This window comes from Stegostoma tigrinum, chromosome 16 (genome assembly GCF_030684315.1).
Source record: "Stegostoma tigrinum isolate sSteTig4 chromosome 16, sSteTig4.hap1, whole genome shotgun sequence".
Taxonomy (NCBI): Eukaryota; Metazoa; Chordata; class Chondrichthyes; order Orectolobiformes; family Stegostomatidae; genus Stegostoma; species Stegostoma tigrinum.
Window position 1 is genome coordinate 39,426,561 of NC_081369.1, and position 25,492 is coordinate 39,452,052.

Here is a 25,492-nt window from a genome sequence, read left to right on the forward strand (position 1 = left end):
ATTTCAGACTCGCAGGTCTGTAGTTTCCATGCTTATCCCTACAGCCTTTCTTAAGCAATGGTGCAGTTTAGCCACCCTTCACTCATGTTTGTCATAGATACAAATATTTCTTGCTAAGGCCCTGCAGTTTTCTCCTTAACTTGCCACAACACCCTGGGATACCCCTTGACAAGGTCCTGGAGATTTATCTATTTTTGTGCTTTCTAAAACCTCCAGCATTTCCTCTTCTGTAATGTGAATTGTTTTGAAAACATCAGTGTTTATTTCCCTGAGTTCTGTAGCCTCCATTTTCTTTCTCCAACACCGTGAAAAAAACTGATGCAAAGTATTCACTTAATATCTCTCCTATTTCCTGAGGTTTGACACAAAGGCTGCCTTGTTGGTCTTCAGAGGTTCTACTCTCTCCTTAGTTGCTATTTTGCTTTTAATGTATTTATAGAATCCTTTTGGATTATCTTTAACCTTATTGGCCAAGGCTATCTCATATCCACTCTTTGTCTTCCTGATTTCCTTCTTAGTAATGGCGTAAACAGTGTTCATACTTCTCAAAAGATTCACTTGATCCCAGTTGTCTGTAGCTAATTAATTATTCTTTTCATTCTTGACTAGCCTCTATTTATCCATTGTTCCCTAATCTTGTCAGCCTTACCTTTAACTCTAACAGGAGCATGATGCCTCTGAACTTCTGTTATCACACTTTTTTGAAGGCCTCCCACTTGTCTAATGTCCCTTTACCTGTGAGAAGTCTACTCCAATGAACCTTGAAAGTTCTTGTTTCCTACCCATAAAATTCACCTTACTCCAATTAACATTAATTTTTATGGAGTACTTATTCTTTTCCATAACTTATTTTAAAACAAATAATACTATGATCACTTGCTCCATCGTGTTTTCTAACTAACATTTTGGTTACTTGTGCTGCCTTATTTCCTAAGAGAAGGTCAAGTTTTGCTCCTTCTCCAATAGGAACATTTCCATGTTGAGAGAGAATTTTTGTGAACACATTTAACACATACTTCACCATCCAAACCTTTAACACTATGGCAGTGCTGTTATAGCCTTGTTATTCTTAAAACTAAGATCTCTCTCCATATTTGTTTCTCAATTTCCCTGTGACTATTGGGGGGCCTACAATACAATCCCATCAAGGTAATCATCCATTTCTTCTTCCTAATTTCAACCTATATTTTTTCACTAAATGATCCCTCAGAAGTATCTTCTCTAATTACAGTAGTAACATTTTCCTTCATCAAAAATGCCATTCTCCCTCCCCTCCTGTCTCTGTTTCTATCCTTCTAAACATCTAAAACCTGGAGCATTGAGCTGCAAGTCCTGTCCTTCCTTCAGCCAGATTTCCGCAATAGCTACAACATCCCAGCCCCATACTCACATACAAGCCCTGAGTTTGTCAATCTTACCTGTAAAACTCTTGCATTGAAATAAATGCACTTTAATTCTTCAATGTTAGATATGACTTCCTTTTGTCTGCCTTTTCTAACTAACTTCCTGTTTTCTAATTCAGAACCATGCTCATCTTCCTATTTTGTCTGTTACTATTCCCACCACCCCTCTAAGTTTACAGGCTCCTGAAATATAAAAACAAATCTTCCCACAAGGATATTGGTCCCTTTCCAGTTCAGGTGAAGCACTGAACAGGTGTTTTTGAACAGGTCTCTTCTGTTCCAAAAGAGATCCCAATGATCCAAGAAACTAAATTCCTGCACATTGCACCACTTCTTTAGTCATTGAATCTCCCCTGTCCTTTTGTAGCGAGGGAGGAATAACCTGGCATTGGAAGTAAATCAGAGACTACTACTTTTGTTTTTTCTTACCTTCTACCTTACCTCTTTTATATTTACTGTACAAAGCTTTAACCCTTTTCCTAATTATATCATTCTTTCCAACGTGTACCACAACTTCAGGCTTCTCACTCTCCCCTTTGGCAATATGCTTCAAATGCTTTGAGATGTCCTTAACCCTGACATCAGGAAAGCAACACGTTATCCTAAATTCATGCTCTCTCCCGCAGAATTTTCTGGCTGTGCTCTTTAACTATTTTTGCTGGTGCAAAGGCAGAATTAACCTTTATTTGTTATATTTGAGCATATTGTATATGTTGGGCCTCTTCCCAACGTCTTAATTTGCACAAATGATTCATGTAGGTATTAAAGTCAGAAAATGCTTGAAATGCTTGGCTGATCAGGCAATAACTTTGGAATGACACGGATGTAATAATTCAGGTCTGTGACCCTTTTTGCCAGAAATTGAGCCGGAGGGAGAAAAGTAAATTTTTAGTTTTTATACAAGTTCTAGTTGGGGAAAGGGGGCCATCAGGCAGTGAAGAACAAAAGGTGAAGTCAAAAGTGATTAAATGACAAAATGGGTGATGATATGAAGCTAACATGGATGGTTAACTAATAAAATCTTCTAAGGAATATGGATGAAAATAGCAATGTCACTAAAGGGGCTGCACTTGCAATCTAAATTGTTGAGTCTGGCAGGCTGTACAGTACCTAACTGAAGGTTCTTTAAGTTTCCCTTGAGCTTTGTTGGGACAGTATCTTAAAAGCAATTTCAAATAAATGTTTTATACTGTAAGTTCTATGTAGCGATACCCATAATAGGACTGTCTTGTGCTTTATGCAACTCTTTTTAAGCAAACAGCCATACAACCGAATTCATTAAAAGCCAAATACTGTGGATGCTGAAATCTGAAACCATTGCACAGAAACCTGGAGGAACTCAGTAGTATCTGTGGAGAGAGAAAGAGTTTTTGTTTCAAGTCTGTTCAATTCTGAAATGTCTGTGTCTTGATGTATTGTTGCCCAGAATGTGGCACCATGCTCCAGTTGAGGCTGAAGCAGTATTTAATAAAGATTCATCATAAATTCTGTATTCTATACATCTGTTTACAAGGCCCAAGAACCTGCATGTTCTTTTTTTTATCACTTTATAATCCCTGTCATCTTCAACAATTTGTGCACAAATATCCCTATGCTCCTCTGCCCTGCAATCCCTTTTAAACTTATAACTTGAATGCAAGAAGAATAACAAGAGGTGCGTTGTTGAGCCTCCTCTACCATTGGGTATGACTGGCTGGTCCTGGGTTTAAACTCTACTTTCCTACCCTTAATATTTCTTGATTCCCTGACACTTAAAAATCTGTGCCTGTTCTTTAAGTATATTTAATAATTAAACATCCACAACCTTTGGAAATAGAAAACATCCAAGATTTCTTTATTTTGTTCAGATGATGCAAAAAGGCTATTCAAAATACAACTTCCCATTTTTGTATTAATTTCTAACTTGCGCATCCTCCCTACTAAGATCGATCATAACCCTCCTTGCCATTCACAATGCTGTGAACTCCAATATCATCTGCAAGTTTTGAATTGTAATGTAAAACAGAAGCAATGACTGTCGTACTGACCTCTGGGGGACCTCATTATATGCCTTCTGCTGACGTTGCTCCGTGTGAACACTTCATGTCAACAAGGTAATTTATAACAAAACAATATTAAAACCCTTTGTAATCCTAGTGGAGCTAAACTGTGTGGCATTCTGGCACAGTGCTGTTGGTATTTCCTTCCTTTTGGTGGTGTCATATGCTTTAATGTCATCGGCGGAGAATGTTTACTTACTTGCACGTTTGTAATGAAATTCTTTATTCATATCCATTTTTTTGTGTAAAATGAGCAAGCCAGCATTCTCTGTGGAATGCATCGTTTCAAGCATGCTAAGTTCAAATGTTGCTCGTTGACAATGTTCAATTCTGTCCAACAATAGCAAAAAGTCTTCTGCAAGATTTTTCAGGACAACATTCAGGATGATCTGGGGTAGGACTGTGAAGCTAGATGTCAGTGAAGAGCTGAAGTTATGCTTGTGAATGTGCACTGAAGTGCAGTTTGAGTGTTGCAAAGTGTGATCCCCCTGGCAGGTGGTGATTAACCAGACCAGGAGCAGTCGCTGAGACTGTCTATGACTAATGGCCCTTAAGAGTGAGTGTGAATGCCAGATTGCAAAGATGAAAAATTGTAATTCTTTAGTGTTTAATGAGATTTGGAAACCTATGAAATCTTTAACATCTGGGGGATGTTGCTGAGAAACTTATGGGATCTGTCTTGATCATGTTTGTTATTTGATGCACGTTTTATGTTTTATCCGTGTTTTATAGTATGTTAATTCTGGTGTTGGAAACATGCTTAACATGTACTGCACACTATTACTGTTATGATGTTGCTTCGGGCGGCATGATTGTTCAATATTATGGAATTTTGTGGCGTTATTCTCATAACAAGGCCCTTGATCTCCCCTTTAGTCTACTTGAAAAACAATAGATTACTGGTCCCTAACTAAATTATATCACAATTTGATTATCTTACTGGGATCATAACATAAGTTCAGTTGTTTAGTTTGGGATCATAATGTTAGAACTGACAATACTATTCACCATTGCCTGCCTCTGATCCATGACACATGTATGCCAAATCCTTATCTGAGAGTTACTCTGCTCTGGTGCCATACTAGCATTGTATATGGAAAATCAACTTTCTGCACTATGAGGACAGATTCATTGGTGCTTGTAGAGTTTGATCTGACCATCAGCATCAGGAAGACAAATGTACATTGTCCAGAAAGATTCCATCATAATACTGTTCAGCATTGACTGTGTGATGTTGAGAGTTTTATGTATGTAAGTTTCAAATTTCCAGAAATCTTTTGCTTGATGCGAAAGCAAGCACACTGATTCTTTCCAAACTGAATAAGTGTACATGGAATAAGCAACCTGATTTGAGAACATGAAAATGTGAATTTACCAGCCTGTACTCACTGCACACCTACAGTTGATCAATAAATGCAATGAGTGCTAATTAGGAGAAAAGGCTGAACAGTTTCCACCTTCTGTTTCAGCTGTATTCTCAGTATCTCTCGCCAGGGACAAAGTCACCAATTTTGAGGCCCTGGTGAGTGTTATAGTCATTAACATAACTGAATAACAATGGTTCTAATAGTTCAGCTATGCTCAAAGGTAATCCTGTCATCTTTCTGGGAGGGCTGGGGATGGCAGAAGTGGATAAAATAAATAGTATTCCACATTTTAAGTCTGAGTTACAAATTTTTTATTTCTTCATTCATGGGATGTGAGCATTGCTGTCTGACCAGCGTTTATTGTCCCTAGTTAGCCTTGAACGTGGTGGTGGTGAGCCTTGAACTGTTGCAGTCCATGTGCTGTAGGTAGATTTGCAATCCTGTTAGGGAGGGAATTCCAGGATTTTGACTCAGTTATAGTGAAGGAACAGCAATATATTTCCAAATCAGGATGGTGAGTGGCTTTGGGGGGATCTTTGGGTGGTGGTGTGCCCATGTATGGTTCAAAAGTGGTTAAACCCAAATGGTTCTTTTTCTTCTGCTTGTTTTTACTTCAATCTCCAGGGGCGTTGCTGTCCTGGGGAAGAGGGCATGCTTACATCCTAGTGCAGAAATGCTGATTTTCTCACTGGTGTAAATTGAAACTTGCATTCAGTTTAATGACTGAATTCCTGCTTTGAGACAGTGCATTTTATACTCAAGAATTTTTACATGTCTGTTATAGTGTTCATGTGGCACCAGCCTAATTTTAGAATTTAGTCCCAAAGATCCATGGAAGCAAGGGTATGGTATGTAATGAAGATACATATACTCTGCACTAAGCAAAATGACCAAGAGCAAAAATAGCTTGTTAAAAAAAAGATGGACTGATGACCTATTAAGAGGGGCATTGGAAATAAAAAATACCGTTTTCTAATCTATAGACTGAATAACTACTTTGTTTTAAATTCACAAAAATCTCCTCTGACAATGGTCCGAATGTGTTGAAAGATCCTGCATTGTGATCTTTGTGATAGTGCTGTCAAAGGCTTAAAGTTATACAGTTCTTTAGAAGCATAAATAAAACTACGGGAAATCTTAGCTATTTAAAATGAAAATAGAAAGTACTGGAAAGTCTCAACAGGTCTGACAATGCCTCCTGGAGAGAAAAACAGACCAGTAGATTTGTTGTTTAGAGTTCACTATACCTCTGGAGTTGAAGGGGCTGCAAATGCTTTTTCTCCTGTTGACAAAGGGGGAAGAGGAACATGTAGAATGGATGATGAGGGTGGCCAGAATGAAAGGCACAGGAAGTGATGATGGTAACAGAGGAGCGTTTTTGTTTGAAGTTTGTATTCCACCTTCCCAAGTATGTTAAATGCCTTAATATTGGTTTTATGTTTTACAGATTGTTGTAGATATTTCTCGTTGTTTTGAAGTTATTTCTGGCAATTCTTGTTTTTCCTCCAGTTTACTTTAATGGCGTCTGGTTAGATCATTTTGCCTTAGTTAAGAGCAATATTTGATATTAGTTCTATAAATCATTTCATAGTTTGTGTTTTGATGTGATCTCCCTTAGCCATTTTTTTCAGGTTGTTCACCTTGCGTGTCGCATAATTCATGTTCCTTTTGCCTTTGATGCTTACGTGTTTCTTTTGTAGCATGACCAGAGCTGTGACAGTAATCAAAGTGGACTTTTTAAAAAAGCTCAAGATCAAACTATACTGTAGGACAGAGGTGAAAATCTAACATTAATACAAATGGAACCAGGTCCAAGGTTTAAGGTGGATGGAATTTTCCAATTTAGTCACAGGCAGAATTGGGAGCAGAAAGAAATTGAGCCTTCCCTAAAGGAGAATTTTAAACTGTTTATCAATATAGAACATAGAACATTACAGCACAGTACAGGCCCTTCGGCCCTCGATGTTGTGCCGACCTGTCGTACCAATCTTAAGCCCTTCTAACCTCTACTATTCCATGTACGTCCATATGCTTGTCCAATGACGACTTAAATGTACCTAAAGTTGGCGAATCTACTACCGTTATAGATTTTAACAAGAAAGGCAAATATAAAGAAATGAGTTTCAGTTCACATACAACAATTTTGATTCTAATTGCTGTTTCGGCATTTTCTGCAAAGTATATGCTTGTCGATATTTTTGAATGAACGGAAGATTAGACTTTGCAGTGATGTCATCTGGTCTGGAGCACTATCCAGTTTTCCTGAAAGAGTTATTATATGGGGTGAGGTACTAAAAGGCTGTTCAATTACTGTGGAATTTTATCCAGCGCAAATGGGGGACAATAAACTGAACTTGAAAATCACAGGCAAAATCTGGAGGTAAAATGTATATTGATGTTGTAACAATTAAGTCTTCAGTTTCATTTAGTCAATGACTTAGTCAGATTTTCTCTGCTGAATTTTGCAGTAAGTAGGGCCAATTAGATGGCATTCGTCCTGTAATTCCTAAGGAACTTGAGGTATGGTAGCTGATGCCATTGCTGAGTTCAGAAGGTTTAAATCAATTGCAGTAGTTGGCCTGATGTATTAGGATGTGTATGGTGCGTTATTGTAGTTGTCAATCTAAGCTTATGCACAAAAGTCGTGATTCACCAGAAGTGGAAGGTATTTCATTTGGACAATATCTTGGCTGAAATCTATCAACAACTAACCAGGTTTCTCTCTAACATAATTTCAGAGCACTGACGTCAACACTCGTGCAGGCCTCTGTTGGAATAAATACATGCCGTGGTGGAGCAGTATGGAATCGGTAAGCACTACTGTGAATTCTTTTCTTCTCGTCCAACTATTGACCCTTGCAATTTTACCACAGTATATAGAATGAAATTGATAATAAGCTTTGAAAAGCCTTTAAAACTTGTTGCAGAAATATCAGGATTAAAATTCCAGTGATAGTCTTGAAATGTTGAAGATTATTTGTTGAATCGAAGTGATGTTGACCCTACAGGTTCCTATAAAGGATTTGGTGTATCTCTAGAGTTCCTTTTGGCATTGGTAGTTTTTCGTGCTAACCGTCTAATGAGTATTTCACTTTAGCCTACATTCTACAAATGTCTATTTGAGATTCCCATAAGTGATCTGAACAACCCTGTCCTACCCCCACTGAATGTAGGTAGATAATGAAAGATCTGGTGGTTGACCTTGTCTAGGTGAATTGAACATACCCCATGATTATAGGTGCATTTAATGGCGGGAAGTCCCTGGTAGATGCAGGAAATTAACAGATAATGGAATCTCCACTGGACTGAGAAATACACTAGTGCACTATTGACAGCAGTACACATGCTCGAGAAATTCACATAATTGGACAGTCTGTCAAAATTGAAAATGACTTCAACTCCAGTTTAGTTGGGCTCTGAGATGATTGAGTTGAAATGCCTTCAAACTTGGCTTAATGTGGGGCAGGTAGTCTTCAAGGGATGAGTTGATGATCTGTTTGAAGATTTGCATGTTCCCTTTATCTCAACTGACACTGTTTTTCCAAGTCATTTGAGATTTGAGCTTCATTTTCTCAGCCAGAATTTTTTACCCATCTCTCATTGTCCTGGAGAAAGTAGTGGTAAACTATTTGAACCACTACACTCCCTAGGGTTTTGTGACATCACAGTGCTGTTAAGAAGGAAGTTGCTATATTTTTAACGAACAAAAGTAAAGGAACAGTGACATACTTCCAAATCAGGACGTACAGTGGCTTGGAGGGGAGCATGCAGGCAGTGGTGTTCCCATGCTTTTGCTTCCCTTGTTCTCTTTTTGTCATGGAAGTTGCGGGTTTGGAAAGTGCTGTTGGAAGGGCTTTGGTGAGCTACCTAATTGCATCTTGTAGCTGGTACTCATTGCTTCCACTGTGTGCCAGTAGTGAATAGAGTAAATATTGTAGAAGTGAATGGGCTTCAAGTCATGTTGGCTGTTTTGTTGTAAGTGGTATTTAGTTTCTTGAGAATTGGCGCTGCAGCTATTCAGGTGACTTGAGATTTTTCTTGATGTGTCTTGATATAATGGGTGCCTTCACAAATGAATCTTTTGTATTTTTGTCAGTGTAGCTTCCAAACTGTTTTGGATTACATCTTTTTATAAAAAGCAGTACGCTATTTGAAAAATAACAGTAAGATGAAGCATTTATTACATTTATTGGAGGCACCTCAGCTTCACTTGAATCAATAAACAAATGTTTTTGTTGCCAAGCTGCTCCTCTCAGCCTGGTTTCTTGGACTACAGCAATGTTGACAGACCTGTTCTGCACAAGTTGGCATCATTAAATCTTTAATTACGATGGTGTTCTGAGATTGTGCAGAGAAATAAGACCAGGGCAGGCATTGTGTTTTGATGCTTGAATATCTTTTCCATCTGTGTGTACTGTTCCCATTTCTTCTGAAGTTGCTGGTTCCTTGCTGGGCTGCTTTTCCATTGATGTTACTTGAGTTTCCAAAAATTTGTGTATGTGTTAAAATATTGGTGAACTTCAGCAACAATTTAGAAAGGCATCACAATTGAGACTGATCTTGAGACTGATGAACAGTTTTGACAAATCTAAGGTTTTGGAGTAGATGTGTAGCTGGGGTTGTGGGTTTTGACGTTGGTTGGCTCGCTGAACTGGTTTATTGATCCGCAGACGTTTTGTTACCATGCTTGGTAACATCCTCAGTGCATCCTCTGATGAAGCGTAGGTGTGTTTTCCCTGGCTTTTAAACCCTGGGATCTGTTGTGATGGATTGCCTCGCTTCCAGGTTTCCTCTGTAGTGGAATTTATATTGGGTCGAGTTCAATGTGTTATTATTACCCTTACCGTCTTGCAGCCGTTTTGTTCTGTTTTCCAGGCCTGTGTGTTGTTGATGGGTGGTTTGTACTTGACACTGCGTGATAATACCTGGTTCCTGAGGCACCCATGTAGCAAGTAGAGTTGTTTGTGGTTTGCACTGTATGGTTCGGTGTAGTTGTCTCGTTTCCTTGCCGGTTTGAGCGTGTTGCGCCCGTAGATCTTTGAGGTTTTTGGAGTAGGTTTGTAGCTCAGGTTGTGGGCGTTGTGGTTGGTTGGCTCGTTGAGCTGATTTGTTGTTCCGCATATAATAAACACATTGAACTCAATCCCGTATCTATTGCACTACGGAGGAAACCCGCAAGTGAGGCAATCTATCACAATGGACCCCAGAGTTTAAAAGCCAGGTGGGAAAACCTACGCTTCATCAGAGACTGCACTGAGGATGTTACCAAACATGGTAACAAAACGTCTGCAGAACAACAAACCAGCTCAGCGAGCTAACCAACCTCAGTTTTGACAAATGTGTGGGACAAACCAAAATTAGTCTCTTTGCTAATTTCTCCTTTTACGAGGAGTATAGAGTTGACAGTAGCTCTCCCATTACTGTACCTATCATCAACTAACACTTGTCCATTGACAGAATTCCTCAAATTGTTAGCTATTGGCTTATTTTTAGCTAGTCTCTAAGTAATGTGTTCACTGCATACAACTTGTCTTTGTTCTCTTCCACCCATCACTCACCTTTTTATCAGTGATTTATCAAATGCTGCAGTAAATGAAGTATCACTTTTTTTCTATAGGTCAGCATTTTTGAAAAACACTTGCTATTCCTTTTGATATTTTTTTTTAATTCATTGATGGGATGTGGGCGCCACTAGCTGGCCAGCATTTATTCCCTGTGCATAGTTGCCCTTGAGAAAGGTGGTGGGGAGCTGCCATCTTGAACTGCTGCAGTCCACCTGCTATGGATTGACCCACAGTGCTGTAAGAGAGAATTCCAGGGTTTTAACCCAACAACAATGAAAAAATGGTGATATATTTCCAAATAAGATTGGTGAGTGGCTTGGAAGGAACTTAGCATGTGGTTGTGTTCCACGTATCTGCTGCCCTTTTCCCTTTTTAGATAGAAGTAGTCATGGGTTTGCAAGTTGCTATTTGAGGATCTTTGGTGAACCCCTACAGTGCATTTAGTGAAGGTTTGTAGCTTCCAGGGTGCTATTTGTTTCCTGTGTAATATCTGAAAAGGCTCAAAGTATTTTAATATGTTGTGCATATTATAATATGTTCAGAAACCTGATTTCCCTCTGCTTAGTTCTGGTATGAATGTATGTGGAGAATTTTTTTGGGTTTCACGTTAGGTTGCTGGCATTATTACGTGTGTGTGTGTAGATGTGAGAAAGCCATGAAAAAATATGGCTCCTGATTATAACTGCTTTCAGCACTTGGCATTACTGTGCATTTACCTGTGAAGCTGTAATATAGGGAAATCAGAATCTAGAAAGAGACCAGTCTATTAATGATACCCTTAATAAGCTGAATATTAAACTACGTATTTCAGATTTTTTTTGACTTGGTATTTGTTTGAAATATAGATTCCTCTTTGCTGAAATGTCTAAAGGCGATTTTAAATAACCTGGGCCAGACGGACCACGCCTCAGAGTTGTAAAGGAGATAACTGAGGAGACTGTAGAAGCACTGGGTGTGATCTTTCCGGGATGATGAGTCAAGGGAGGGGTTCAGAGAATGGGAAAATTGTTAATGTAACACCCCGGTTTATGGGGACGGAAGCCTCTGTAGGAAACTATAGCCCAGTTAGCCTAGCCTGAGTCATTGGTGAGACTTTAAAGTCCATTATTAAGGATGAGATTGCGGAGTACTTGGAAGTGCATGGTAAATTGGGCTGAGTCAGCACGGCTTCGCTGAGGAGAGATCACGCTTTACAAATCTGTTAGAATTCTTTGAGGAATTAACAAGTGAGTTCGACAAAGGAGTGGTCATGATATATTCGAGACCCCTTTGACAAGGTGCCACGTAAGAAACTGCTAAGTAAGCTAAGAGTTTCTGGTGTTAGGGGCATGGTATTGGCATGGATTGGCTGACAGGCAGAGAGTAGGGATAAAGGTCTTTTTAAGAATGGCAGCTGGTGACTATTGGTGGTCCGCAAAGGACTGTGTTGGGACCACAAATATTCACGTTATATATTATGAATCTCAGTGAGGGAGATGAAGGCATTGTTGCTAATTTTGCAGATGATGCAAAGATAATTGGAGGGACAGATAGTGTTGAGGAAGCATGGCGATTGAGAAGGACTTGGACAGAAGGAGTTGGCAAAGAAGTGGCAGATGGAATACTGTATATGTAAGTGTGAGTTAATGTATTTTGGTAGAACAATAGGACCTTAGGCTATTTTCTAAATAGGGAGAGCTTTTGAAATCTGAAGTATAAAAAAACTTGGGAGTCCTAGTTCAGGAATCTCATGAAGGTTAACATGCAGAATTAGTTGGCATTTAGAAAGGCAAATGCAATGTTAGCATTCATTTCAAGAGGGCTGGAATGCAAGAGCAGAAATGTACTGCTCAGACTGTATAAGACTCCAGTCAGACCACATTTGGAATGTTTGAGAGCAGTTTTGGGCCCCCTGTCTATGGAAGGATGTGCATGTGTGGGAGGGGACCCAGAGGAGATTTAAAAGAATGATTCTGGGGGGTGAAGGCATTGTTGTTTTGAGGAACAGTCGAGGGCTTTTGGTCGTATTGAATTGAGTTCAGAAGGATGAGGGAGGATCTGAATGAAACTTATAGAATACTGAGAGACCTGAAGTTGTGGACAAGTTGTTTCTGCTAGTATGAGACGAGGACCCAAGCGCATAGCCTCAGTGTGAACAAATGACCTTTTTAGAACAGAGAGGAGGAATTTCTTCAGCTAGAGAGTGATGAATCTGTGGAACGCCTTGCTGTAGAGGTCAAGACATTGACTATATTTAAGAAAGACAGGTTCTTGATTTAGTAAGTGTATAAAGGGTTATGGCGAGAAGGCAGGAAAATGGTTTTGAGAAGCAATTTTGCCCATGCTTGAATGGCAGAGCAGACGTTTTGGACCAAATGACCTAATTCTGCTCCCAATCTTATAGCTTTCTCATGTATGGTGTACAGCTCGTGAAAACCAATGAAACGTAGTTGAAACTAATGGATTGCTTTTTAAGAAAATGAATAAAAGGTATTTTGTATTTTCCTGGTGCCTAGCAATACAGCATTTCTTAGAATCCCTACAGTGTTGAAACAGGCCATTTGGCCCAATAAATCCACACCAACTCCATGAAGAGTTTCCCACCCAACCCATCTCCCTACCCTATCCATGTAACCTTACATTTCCCATGGCTAACACACCTAACCTACCTGTCCCTGAACGCTATGGTTAATGTAGCATAGCCAATCCACCTAACTTGCACATCTTTTGGGAGGAAACTGGAGCACCTGGAGGAAATCCGCACAGACGTGGGAAGAATGTGCAAACTCCACACAGTCGTCCGAGGGTGGATTCAAATCCAAGTCCCTGACGCTATGAGGCAGCAGTGCTAACCACTGCGCCACCATGCCACCTTTTTGATTGAAGTTCTTTGGTCATAACTTGCTCTCGGAGTAAAAGATAGTATGTTTCAATTATATAGAAACTTGTTAAGACCATGCATAGTGTATTATATGCAGATTTGGTTCCCTTGCATAAGGAAGAGTATGCTTGCCATAGCAGAAGCCCAGTAGACCTCACCAACCTAAATCCTTTTATATTGTTACTGCGCTTTGAGGAGAGATGGATAGATGTCGAGATACTAATGATATCATGGGACGTGGGATGACGTTGGAAAGTAGTGTAGTGATCTGTCGTGATTGAGAATGGTGGAGCAGACTTGAGGGGCCAAATGGCCTAATTTAGTTCCTAAGTTCCAACCTTTATCACCTTTCCAAATATTCTAAATTTCCCTCTGAACTCTGGCTCCATTTCCATTGCAAACAGGCTCCTGAAGCATGTGTACCATTAACAGATGTGATTGCCCACAGTTACTGGCATTGTATGTAGAGTAGTTTTTTTTTATTGTGTATGTAATATTTTACATTCTCAATGTTTTCCTGTTCTGTATAAAATTTTGACCATTTGGGTACCAGATGTATGCCTATCTATTGGCTTCAAAAGCTGCAAATTTCGTAACAGCACTGAAAGAATCTGCCAGACATTGTTATGCCAACTCATTTGCTGGAGCTGCTTCATACATCTGGTAGCAAAATGCTCCCAAAGCTATTCTGGTTGGTGCATGTGGAGTGCTTCAACTTTTTAAAAAAATATATAATTTTTTCTAGGTTAATTAGGGATGGACAATAAATGCTGACTCACATCCCCAGACCAAATAAAACAAAAGCTCTTTTGGGAGCATCCAGTTAATTCTATAAAGTTGGAATGAGGAGGTGCATTAAATAACTGTATTGCATTTATCTTCTTGGTAGAGGAAGCTCAAAGCCTGTCAAAAATGGTATAAAATCATGAATTGAAATGGTAGAAGAAACTTGACGGCCTCTATCACTAGAGGGAAATGAATAGGAATGTTGATGGTCTCTGAACCTAATACCTAGAATCACAAAAAAGGTGAATGCTGCAGTATTAGATGGATTTCTTGTAATCATCCAAATGCTAAATTCTGGAAAAGTCTAAGTAGATTTGAAAGCTGTAAAGGTAATACCTCTGTTGAGAAAATTATGGTGACAAAGCAGTAAGTCTTAGGAACATTAGCCTAACTTCTGCCTGTAGGGAAAATGAAATAATCTATTATTCAGAAGGAAGTAGCAGGATATTTAGAAAATCATAATACAATCGAGCACTGTTGCTATGATTTGTGAAAGGAACGTTTTGTTCACAAATTTGGAGCCCTTTGAGGAGACAACAAACAGGACAGATAATGGGAAGCCAGTTGATGTTGTGCATTTAGATTTCCAAAAGGCACATGAGAAATGTCATATAAAAGGAAGATCGGAGCTAGTAGCGTTTGGGGTATTATATTAACATGGGTAAAAGACTATTGAACTTTTTCATGATGGTCAAATAAACTGATGAAGTACCGTAGGAATTGATGCGGGGCTTCCACTACTTACTATCTGCATTAGTGACTTGAATGAATGGACGAATGTAATTTTGGCTAAATTTGGTGACAATATAAAGATAGGAGATGGTGAGTAGGATGCAAAGAGCCTGCAAAGGGATATGATGAGTTAAGTGAAAGGTTAAAAATGTTATAAAAACTGTAATGTATAACGATAATGTGAGAAAATGAGTTTGTTAGCTTAGATGAGACAAAGCAGTATAATTTTAATGGAGAAGGGCTACAGAATGTCACTATAAGAGGCACCTAGAGATCCTTGTACGTGAATGACCAAAAATTAGTTTGCATGCATTTGTAGCAAGCAATTAGAAAGGTAAATGGAATATTGGCCTTTACTGTAAGAATATGTAGTACATGGGTATACAGGAATATGGGTAGAAGTTTGGCTGCAATGGTGAAAGATATTAGCGACATCACATGTAGAGTGCACCTAGAGTTTAATTTTGGTCACCTTACTTGGAATTCAACTTCACACTTAACACTTAAAATCATCTGACGTATTTTGCTCTTTGAATTTAATTTAGCTGCTTTAAAAGGAATATCAGAGAAACTGTGATTGATGGGGCTGTTCATGAAAGAAAATTTGCAGAAGTGGTCATGTTGGGAATAATTTTGGGAAGGATGGGAGAATGAAAGTGGCAGAAAATTGCAGCTAAATAATCTTTAATTATCATCTCCAGTATTGGGGTGGATAAATGGTGATACAAAATTCTTCATATTTTTAAATGAACTAATCTGCACTTCTCAGCTTAGTGCTTGTATGTCAGTTTGGGGGTGCACGCTTTGCTATAACCAGGGACTGACATGAAATAAATTTCAGGAACTTTCTTCATTTTTAAAAAGCATTGAAGAAATAAGTTGCATTTATATCGAACCACTTGTGATTTCTGAATGTTCCAACTTGTGTTTCAACTGATATTTGAAGTGTGCTATTGTAATGTAGCTAATTATATGGAGCACAGTCATGTCATTCCAACAGCAGTGAGATAAGCACACACTTTTTATTTGACATTTAATAGAATGAAATCGATTTGACTTAATGGGCATACTTCTCATTTGAAATAGTTGTATAAAGTAAATGATTAGATTAGATTAGATTTCCTTCAGTGTGGAATCAGGCCCTTCAGCCCAACAAGTCCACATCGCCCCTTGAAACATCCCACCACACACCCCTGAACACGACAGGCAATTTAGTATGGCCGATCCACCTAGCCTGCACATCTTTGGACTATGGGAGAAAACCGGAGCACCTGGTGGAAACCCACGCAGACATGGGGAGAATGTGCAAACTCCACACAGTGCTTGCTGATTTTATCTTTTTTAACCTGATGTGAAGGCAAACTAGCCAAGGAGCCTTCTGCTGGGTGTTCTTAATATTTAAATCAAAAGCTCATGAACCAATTGACAGAATAACTTAAGTATTTACTGAAAGCTGTTTTACGTTAAGACTGCTAACGATGATGTTTGAACATGATAACTTGGTTCAAGGAATGCCTAGCCTGAGTTGTAATGGGGAAGCTTCACTTTCTTCAGGGTCAGAGATATTGACCTGAATCCCCTGGCATCTGTTGGAGTCTCTATTTCTGAAGCAGATTGAATGAAAAGATGCCAACAGACCTTTACAGGAATTTTTTTGGTAGTACCTCTGAGATTGGACCCTTCGTAGCTAAACAGGCAGCGCTGGACTGGATCATTGCAGACACCACATCACCTTTGAATTTAATTTTAAAGCGAGTGAGACTGGTTTTGTTTCTAAAGTAGAAACTTACAAAACGCCATATTGACTGACTATAGACTGACTCCAAATTAAAACATAAACAGATTCCAAACAAGGACTTGCACGTAACATGCATTGTCTGACGTAAAATGTCACTACCTCTTTACACTGATCAATCTTAGTTCTGTCGGGACTGTGACTTGAAAGGAATTTGGTGATTTAGGTATACATATTAATCAATTACAACTTGCTAACTGATTAATTTTTCTTATCTTTAATGGGATGTGCATGTCGCTGGGTAGGGAGCAGTTATTGGCCAGAGGGCAGTTCAGAGTCAACTATGTTGCTGTTGGTCATCTGGAATCATGTGTAGGCCAGACCTGGCAGTTTCCTTCCCTAAAGGACATTAGTGAACCAGGTGGATTTTTTCTGACAATCAACAATGGATTCATGGTCATCATTAGATTGCTAATTCCAGATATTTTGAGTTCAGATTCCACCACCTGCTATGGTGGTATTCGACCCCGGGTCTCCAGAATGTCATCCAGGTCTCTGGATTAACAGACAATATCGCCAGGCCATTGCCTCCCCCTGATTTAATGGCATCTTAGGTTTGTTTAGGGCATCATCCTTCAGTAGTGTGAACCTTTTTATAAGTAAAGTATCAATTCGGTTCAACTAACACCTGAAGAAGGACTGAAGCTCTGAAAGCTAGTGTTTCCAAATAAACCTGTTTGACTATAACCTGGTGTCATGTGATTTCTGACTGAATTAAACTCCATCTGCCACTTCTTTACTCACTTGCCCATCTGATCAAGATCCCATTGTACTCTTCACTGTGTACTACACGTCCAATTTTGGTGTTGTCTGCAGACTTACTAACCTATGTTCAAATCCAAATCACTTATGTAAATGACAAAAAGCAGTGGATCCAGCAGTGATACTTATGGCACACTGCTGGCCACAGGCCTCCAGTCTGAAAAATAACCCTCCACCATCACCTTCTGTCTTCTATCTTTTAAGCCAGTTCTGTATCCATATGGCTAGCTAGCTCTCCTTGTATTCCATTCTTGCTAACCAGTCGACTGTGAGGAACTTTGTCAAACCTCTTATTAAAGTCAATGTAGATCATGTCAACCACTCTGCCCTCATCAATCCTCCTTGTTATGTCTTCAAAAAAAACTCATTCAAGTTCGTGAGACAAAATTTCCCATGCGCAATGCCATGTTGACTCTCCCTAATAATGTTTACCTTTCCAATTACATGTAAATGCTGTCTGTCAGGGTCTCTCTTCTCTCCCTGTTCACTACCCCCCCCCTCCCCCCCCCCCCCCCCAAAAAACCAAACTTGTCCACCACTGATGTCAGGCTCACTGGTGTACAGTTCCTTGGCTTTTCCTTATCACCTTTCTTAAATAATGGCACCACGTTAGCCAACCTTCAGCCTTCTGGCATCTCACCTGTGGCTATCAATAGTACACATACCTCAGTAAGGGGTCCAACAATCACACTGCTAGCTTCCCACAGAGTTTTAGGGTGCATCTGATCAGATCCCTGGGATTTATTCAGCTTGTATTTGTAGAATCCCTTTTAGATTCTCCTTAACCCTGTTTGCCAATGCTATCTCTCATCCCCTGATTGCCCTCTGAGAGTGATTCCTTAGAAATGCATACTTATCTCTGCTGTCTGTATCTGACGCATGTTTCCTCCTTTTTCTTGACCAATACCTCAACTTCTGTAGTCACTCAGCATTCTCTATACCTATCGACTTTACCTTTCTCCCTAACAGGAATATACTGTCTCTGGACTCTCGTTTTCTCATTTTTGAAAGCTCCCTATTTTACAGCCATCCCTTGACTTGCGAACGTCTGCCCCCAATAAGCTTTTCAAATGTCTTGCCTAATACTGTCAAAATTGGCCGCCTTCCAATTTAGAACTTTAACTTTTACATCCAGCCTGTCCTTTTCCATCACTATTTTAAAACTGCTAGAAGGCTGGTCGTTGGCCCCAAAGTGCACCCCCAATGACCCCTCAGTCACCTGCCCTGCCTTATTTTCCAAGAGTAGGTCAAGTTTTGCACTATTGGGGGTCTGTAGTACAATCCCAATAAGGTGATCATTCATTTCTTATTTCTGTTATTTCCAGATAACTCCTCGACACGTATTCTCAGGATTATTTTCCCTAAATACAGCCATAATGTTTTTGCGAATCAAAAGCCCTACTTCCCTTCCTGTCTTACTTCCACCCCCTCCCCAAAATGCCCCCTCTGACATCTATACCTTGGAACATTGACCTGCCGGTCCTGCTCATATGTGGGCCATGTCTTTGTAATTGCTGATAGCCCACTCCCATGTTCCAAACTGAGCCCTGAGTTCATCTGCCTTAACTGTTAGACCGCTTTTAATCAAATAAATGCAGTTTAACCCATTATCAGTCCTGCCTTGTTCGCTGCTTTGTTCCTGCCTGCCTTGACTGTTTGCTTGACTTGCTCTTTTTCTCAACTGTACTAGTCTCAGACTGATCTCTTTCCTCACTGTCTGTCTGGGTCCCCCCCCCCTTACTAGTTTAAATCCTCCCAAGCAGCTTTAGCAAATCTCCCTGCTAGTATATTAGTGCCCTTCCATTTCGTATGCAATCCATCCTTTTTATACCGGCCACTTCTACCCCAGAAGAAATTTCAGTGGTCTGAAACTGTCAATCCTCTTCTCCTGCACCAGCTCCTCAACCTCTCACTCATCCGCTTGATCCTGCTATTCCTACCCTCACTAGCTTGTGGCACTAGGAGTAATCCAGATACAGCTACCCTTGAGGACCATTTTTGAAATTCCTTCCCGACTCCTATATTCTCTCCTCAGAATCTCATCCATTTCTCTTCCTTTGTCATTAGTTGCAATGTGTGCAACAACCTCCTGCTGGTTCCTCTCCTCGTAGAGTATATTCTGCATTCTGTCCAAGATATCCTTGATCCTGGCATTAGGAATGCAACACACCATTTTGAAGTTTTGCTGTTGGCAGCACAAATGTTTGTGCCTCTGGTTAGAGAGTCCCATGTCACAATCGATTGCTTGGATCTTGACAAATCCCTCGTTACATTGGTACCAAGACTGGCTGTAGAAAACTGGCTTTCATTGCTACATTCCCCTGAGAGCCCATCACATTTACCAAACCAGCATACTTGTTTGAGATGGGTATATGAACTGGAGACTGTTGCATGATTTGCTTCCCTCTCCTCCCCTTCCTGGAGGTAACCCTATACCTGACTGTATCTTTGGTTGATACCCCTTTCTGCAACTGCCATCTATTAAACCCCCTAGCTCCTGCATATTCCTCATTGCCTCTAACTGCCGCTGCGACTGATCGAAGCAATCCAATAGGATTTGCAACCAAGTGCATTTCCTGCAGACGTAATCATCAGTAATGTGGAAACTCTCCCTAATCTCCCAAATCCGACAGGAAGAGCACATCACTGTACTAAAGGTCATCTTTGTACCTTTTGCAATCTACAGACCCTGAAAATAGCTCTGATCTAAAATAACACTTATTCAGGCAAACTTCCTTCCCATGTTTTATATTTTTAATCAAGAGACAGATCTCAATTAAACATTTTCAAGAAAGAAACCACTTTACGCACTACAGTAGATACCTTTTTTTCCTAAAAAAACAAAGGTTACACTTTAAGAAGCCACTTAGCGGCTCCCCTGCTGTGAGCTTTCCCACACAGGTTCCTCCAAGGTCAAGCTATGAATTTAGTATTTGTTCATTTTTCCTTAGACAAACTCCGATGTGCAGGGATACTTGAAATCAAACAACAAAACAGTCAGCTATGCACATTCATTGCTGGGTCAGACAGCAGTTTAGGTTTATTTCTCCTTTTGATTCACTGCCAGTGAGGTTACTGCCTTTGTCTGTCTTCATCCTTTTTAAAGTACAGTTGTTTTGATCCTTTTTTTTTCTTCTTTCTTTATTTTTGATTTTGAACTTATTTTCCTTATCCTTATGATCCCTACAGTGTGGAGACAGGCCCTTCAGCCAAGTCCACACCGACCCTCAGAGCATCCTGCCTCAATCCATTCTCCCCCCCCCCCCCCCCCCCCCACCCAAAACAAACGTACCTGTTCTACACATCCCTGAACACAATGGGCAATTTAGCACAGCCAGTCCACCAAGCCTGCATGTCCTTTGGACTGTGGGAGGAAACTGGAGCACCCAACATGTACTAAGTCCAGGAATACATCCCCTTTCTCTGGTGATTTGAAGATTTTTTCCAAAGGTGACTCTAGGTACTGGCAATTCCATGAACAGTACCTTAATTCAAATGACATTTTAATTTGCAAGCTTGGTCAATTAATATTAATGGGGATGTGGAGGTTCCAGTGTTGGACTGGGGTGAACAAAGTCAGAAATCACGCGACACCAGGTTAATAGTTCAAAAGATTAATAATAGTGGGCAAAGCCAAAAACAGAAATTACTGGAGAAACTGAGCAGATCTGGCAGCATCTGAGGGGAGAAAATTTGAGTTAATATTTTATTCTGATGAAGAGTCATTGGTCTTGAAATGTTAACTCTGTTTTCTCCCTATAGATACTGCCAGACCTGCTGAATTTCTGCAGCAATTTCTGTTTTTGTCCCAGATCTCCATCACTCGCAGTTCTGTTTTTTTTATTAGTGAGCTATTTCATCAAAATGCAGTTTGCCTAGACCAACCCTCTGTAAATAAATATTTGTGTAAAAGCAGTTTCAACACTGACCACAGAGTAGCAAATCACCCATGAAAGCATAATTGTACCATTTGATCTGCCTCTTCAGAAGAAAATTTAGCCAACTCTGATTATTGTATACCTATATAGCTTAACGCTACGGCGAATTGCACACGTAGCCACCAAGCTAGCTAGTGGAGCTGTGAAAACGCACTTAAAAAAACTTAAAACACAAAACGTTTCTCAATTCGATCTAAATTAGGAAATAATTTGATGAATTAACTAAGCTCACAAGTAAAGTTTTACCATTTGAGTAAGGTACTATCCATGGATAACGGGAACTGCAGATGCTGGAGAATCCAAGATAACTAAGTGTGAAGCTGGATGAACACAGCAGGCCAAGCAGCATCTCGGGAGCACAAAAGCTGACGTTTCGGGCCTAGACACTTCCTCAGAGAGGTTCTCTGACGAAGGGTCTAGGCCCGAAACGTCAGCTTTTGTGCTCCTGAGATGCTGCTTAGCCTGCTGTGTTCATCCAGCTTCACACTTAGTTATCTTGTACTAGCCATGGAGTTGTCTTTACCTAAAATCACCTCCTGGAACATCTTCAAATCACCATCGAACAAAGGAGACAAAATTTTTTTAAAAAGCAATAAAATCTTCCTTGACGAATACAGTACATGTGTGCCTCATTAATGATGCGTTTCTTCTCTTGCTTCCCATCTCCCTAAGCACAGAGGTGAAAAACATACGTGATATACCTGTGTCATTCAGAATAAAACTGATTTTTAGAAGGGCTAACACTTTTAACCAGCTTAAGTTTGGAGAACCAGAAGGCAGAAACAATGGATTTAGAAATTTTATCCAATATTAAGAAAACTGCACTGTTCAATATTAATTGTCAAACGAACAGTGTGATAGTTCATTAGAGTTGGATGCTGTTAGTGTACATTTGAAAACTAATCTGTACCTTTTGAATGATATCACAGAACAGCAACATGTAAATGAGAAATATGGGCCAAAGGTACATATTTGAGGGGTTAAAGAAGTAACAGTGCAGAAATGGGTAGTGAAACTATCACAAGTGATACTGTGGATATAATTAGATAAGAATTAAGTCATGTGAAAGCAGTCTCATCCAACCAGATGATGAGTATATTGTGGTCAACTGTGGAGTTTTGGGAAAGGTGGGAATTGATTGGGAAGTAGCAACAATTCTTGAGGACTTAGAGAAGAAAGGAAAATTGACAGTGACATGGTAATTTGCAGAAGTAGTGGAGTCAAGGGTTTTTTGATCAACAGAGGGAGATAGCAATAGATATAAAGGAGAGTGGGACAACAGCTAAAGAAAATCAATTATTCACAATACTGCCTGTAAGAGGGCCCTGGTGGGGATGCTGAATGGTCGGCAGTTTAGTGGGAATGAGACTGAGGGAGAAGATAAATTTTTTTTTATTCCTGTGTTATTTTGGACGTTGGTGTGCAGGAGGGCTTTTTGGGAGATGGACTGTTGCTGGGATGACTTTATTGCTGAGTTGTTGGTAAGGGGAGGCGTTATCTTGGTGTTATTATTACTAGACTGTTAATCTAGGGAAAACTGAAACAACTATGGATGTTGTAAATCAGAAACAAAAACCGAAATCTCTCGTAAAGCTCAGCAGGTCTGGTAGCATCTGTGGAGAGAAAGTAGAGTTAACGTTTCAGGTTGAGGTGACCTTTTCTCTGAACTGAACTCAGAATTCTATTAACCCAGAGACCTGGTAATGTTCTGGGGACCCTGTTTTAGATCCCACCACAGCAGATGAAGGTTTAATTTAAATGAAAGTCTGGAATTAGGAGTCTGACCAAGAAACCATTGCCGATTGTTTGGGGAAAAACCCATCTAGCTCACTAATATCCTTTTAGGGAAGGAAACTGTCTTCCTTACTTGCCTCTGGCCAACATTTGACTCCAGACCCACAACAATGTGTTTGTTTTTAATTGGCCTCTTGACAGTTAGGGATAGGCATTGAATCCTGGCCCAGCTAGTAGTGCCCACATCCTGTGAACGATTAAAAACAAATAAATGTATTGTTTAAAGGGAGGCAAAATGCTGAGTATAATATTTTATGTTTGGTTCCTGCCATATTGCTTGAACTTTCATTAACTTTGCATTAAAACTTAGAACTAGTTATTCAAAGCAGTCTGAGAGCAATTTAAGTTTTCAAGAATTCTTGCCAAGTTGACGTCATTAAATTCTGTTGTAGTGACGACATGAATGTGAAGTGTTACTGAAAGCCTGTCCCATTCATGATGTCACTGAAAGGAATTCAGAACAAGTGTGTGCTTGGCTGCTTCTAAACTTCGTTTTTAGTGCCTGAAATTGTTCAAATATTATGGTAAGTATATTGTCGATACCTTGAAATGTGGGTGATCCTTTACATCACTTAGCATTTGGTAGTGTTCACAGTCTGAGGATGATGACCAAGTAATTATTGGTGTAAAGTATCATTGATTTACAAGGCGCCAATGCAGCTATTCCCTTTCATTGTATTGGAAATAACTTCAATGTAGCAATGTTGCACTGAATGGGCAATTGTCAGGAAACGAGCTGTCAATTCAAGTTGTGTTTATTTTAAACTGTCATTTTCCACATTGAAATGCTGAAGTATTTCATCTGCACCCATTTTGGATTATGGTGCTTGATGAAGGCTATTTAAGTATTGGAGATGTTATTGAATATGAGATCCTAGTATAAGACTATTTTGAACAGCTGTACTCGGAAAGCATAATCCAGCTACGTTTTGTACATCTGTTTAGAAATATTTGTTTGAATTTGGAATTTGTTTTGTGTGCCTGATTAACCCCATCTCGCTGCTTTTAATTATCATTTGGGTGGGATGATAATAGAAGCAGAAATGTGGTGAATGCTTTGCATAGACCTGTTTTAACATGATTTTACTTCTATATTGAAGGCTAGTTTCATCAACACCTGGTATTTAACATGCAGTTTCTGAATCAGTACCACTCTAGGAGTTTAGATTTTTACATTAGGACCCATAAGGTCATTTTGAAAACTTTTTATTAGATCATCAGCGTCCATTCAAAGAAAACAGCAGAATAACTTGGAATTACAGCAAATGTATGCTGCTTGTTCTTGAATTCCTAACAGATTTAGCATTTTTTTTCTTAAATTGTGCCTCTCACTGGGCTTGGTATTCAGAATACTCATTTCTATTCTGCCCAACTGGCAGGTGTTCCCTGTTGTGGGGTCTCTGCCTCCACTTGACTTCGAGAAATTAGTAAGTATAGAGGACCAGATTCGTGTCAAAGATTTTATTAAGCATGAAAAAATGTGTGAAAACTTGGCCTTAGACAAGTACGGCTGGTGGTAAAATGCACTTTTACAGTCAGCAGTCCATCTCTGTGCTCAACAGTCAAGAGTTAAACTGCTCCATTTCTTTCCTGATTGATGGCCTGCATAATTCACCTTAACCATGGAGGAAACAGAAGGGACCAAATGCAAGAGGAGACTCAAAAATAGTAAAATGAGAGGTAGTCAAAGGATAAGAAGGAAACAAGGTGTTTTTTTTAGTTTATAAAAAGAAATCTGTATCTGAGCAAAAAGAGGCCAAATAAAAGATTGTGTGCAAAAAAAATTGGTCTTCTAGTTTGGGGGGGGTGGGTGGTGGGGGATTACAAATAGTTGTTTGGTAGTACAGATCTCAAGTGTTGTTTAAAAAGTGCACGTTTTGTCAAAACCTCTCATCTTGTTCTTACTGGTACAGTTTGCAAGAAATCCAATTCAGGTGAAAAACAACATTTGTACTACAAGAGGAGAGTCTGAATTGGTTGGCAAATTGACTTTGGTAGAGCTGTTGCCATGGATATTGCACTCACTAATATTGATTTGCCAGTTAGCGGCCAGGCTTTAAGTCCTGTATTAACATTGAGGTCATCCTCTGTAATATTTGTGTAGTACTACCACTATGGTCAATGGGACAGGCTTTGGACAGAACTAGCAACTCAGAACTGGGCTTTCATGAGATGCCGTGAACCATCTGAGTTGGAGAGCATTCAGCACAGAAACAGACCCTTTGGTCCAAGTTGTCTAAGCTGACCAGGTTTCCCAAACTAAACTAGTCCCATTTGCTTAAACTTTTCCTATTCACGTACCTGACCAAGTGAATTTTAAATGTTGTAACTGTACCTGCATCTACCACTTCCTCATGGCTTGTTTGACATACGAAAACCCTTCTGTGAAAAAGTTGCCCTTTAGGTCTCTTCTAAATCTTCCCCTCTCATTTTAAATTTATGCCCTCCCCTA

The 25,492-nt window shown here is 39.7% G+C and overlaps 1 protein-coding gene across 4 annotated transcripts in view; it reads left to right on the top strand.

Moving 5' to 3' along the window:
* The window catches only part of ankrd11 (ankyrin repeat domain 11), a 171,110-nt gene that overhangs the window by 15,725 nt on the left and 129,893 nt on the right, over window positions 1–25,492 (top strand). For all 4 annotated transcript variants that reach the window (XM_048546267.2, XM_048546266.2, XM_048546263.2 and 1 more), the window contains one exon: window positions 7,548–7,619. The gene's annotated coding sequence lies outside the window, so the exon portion shown is untranslated. The remainder of the gene's footprint in view (window positions 1–7,547; window positions 7,620–25,492) is intronic.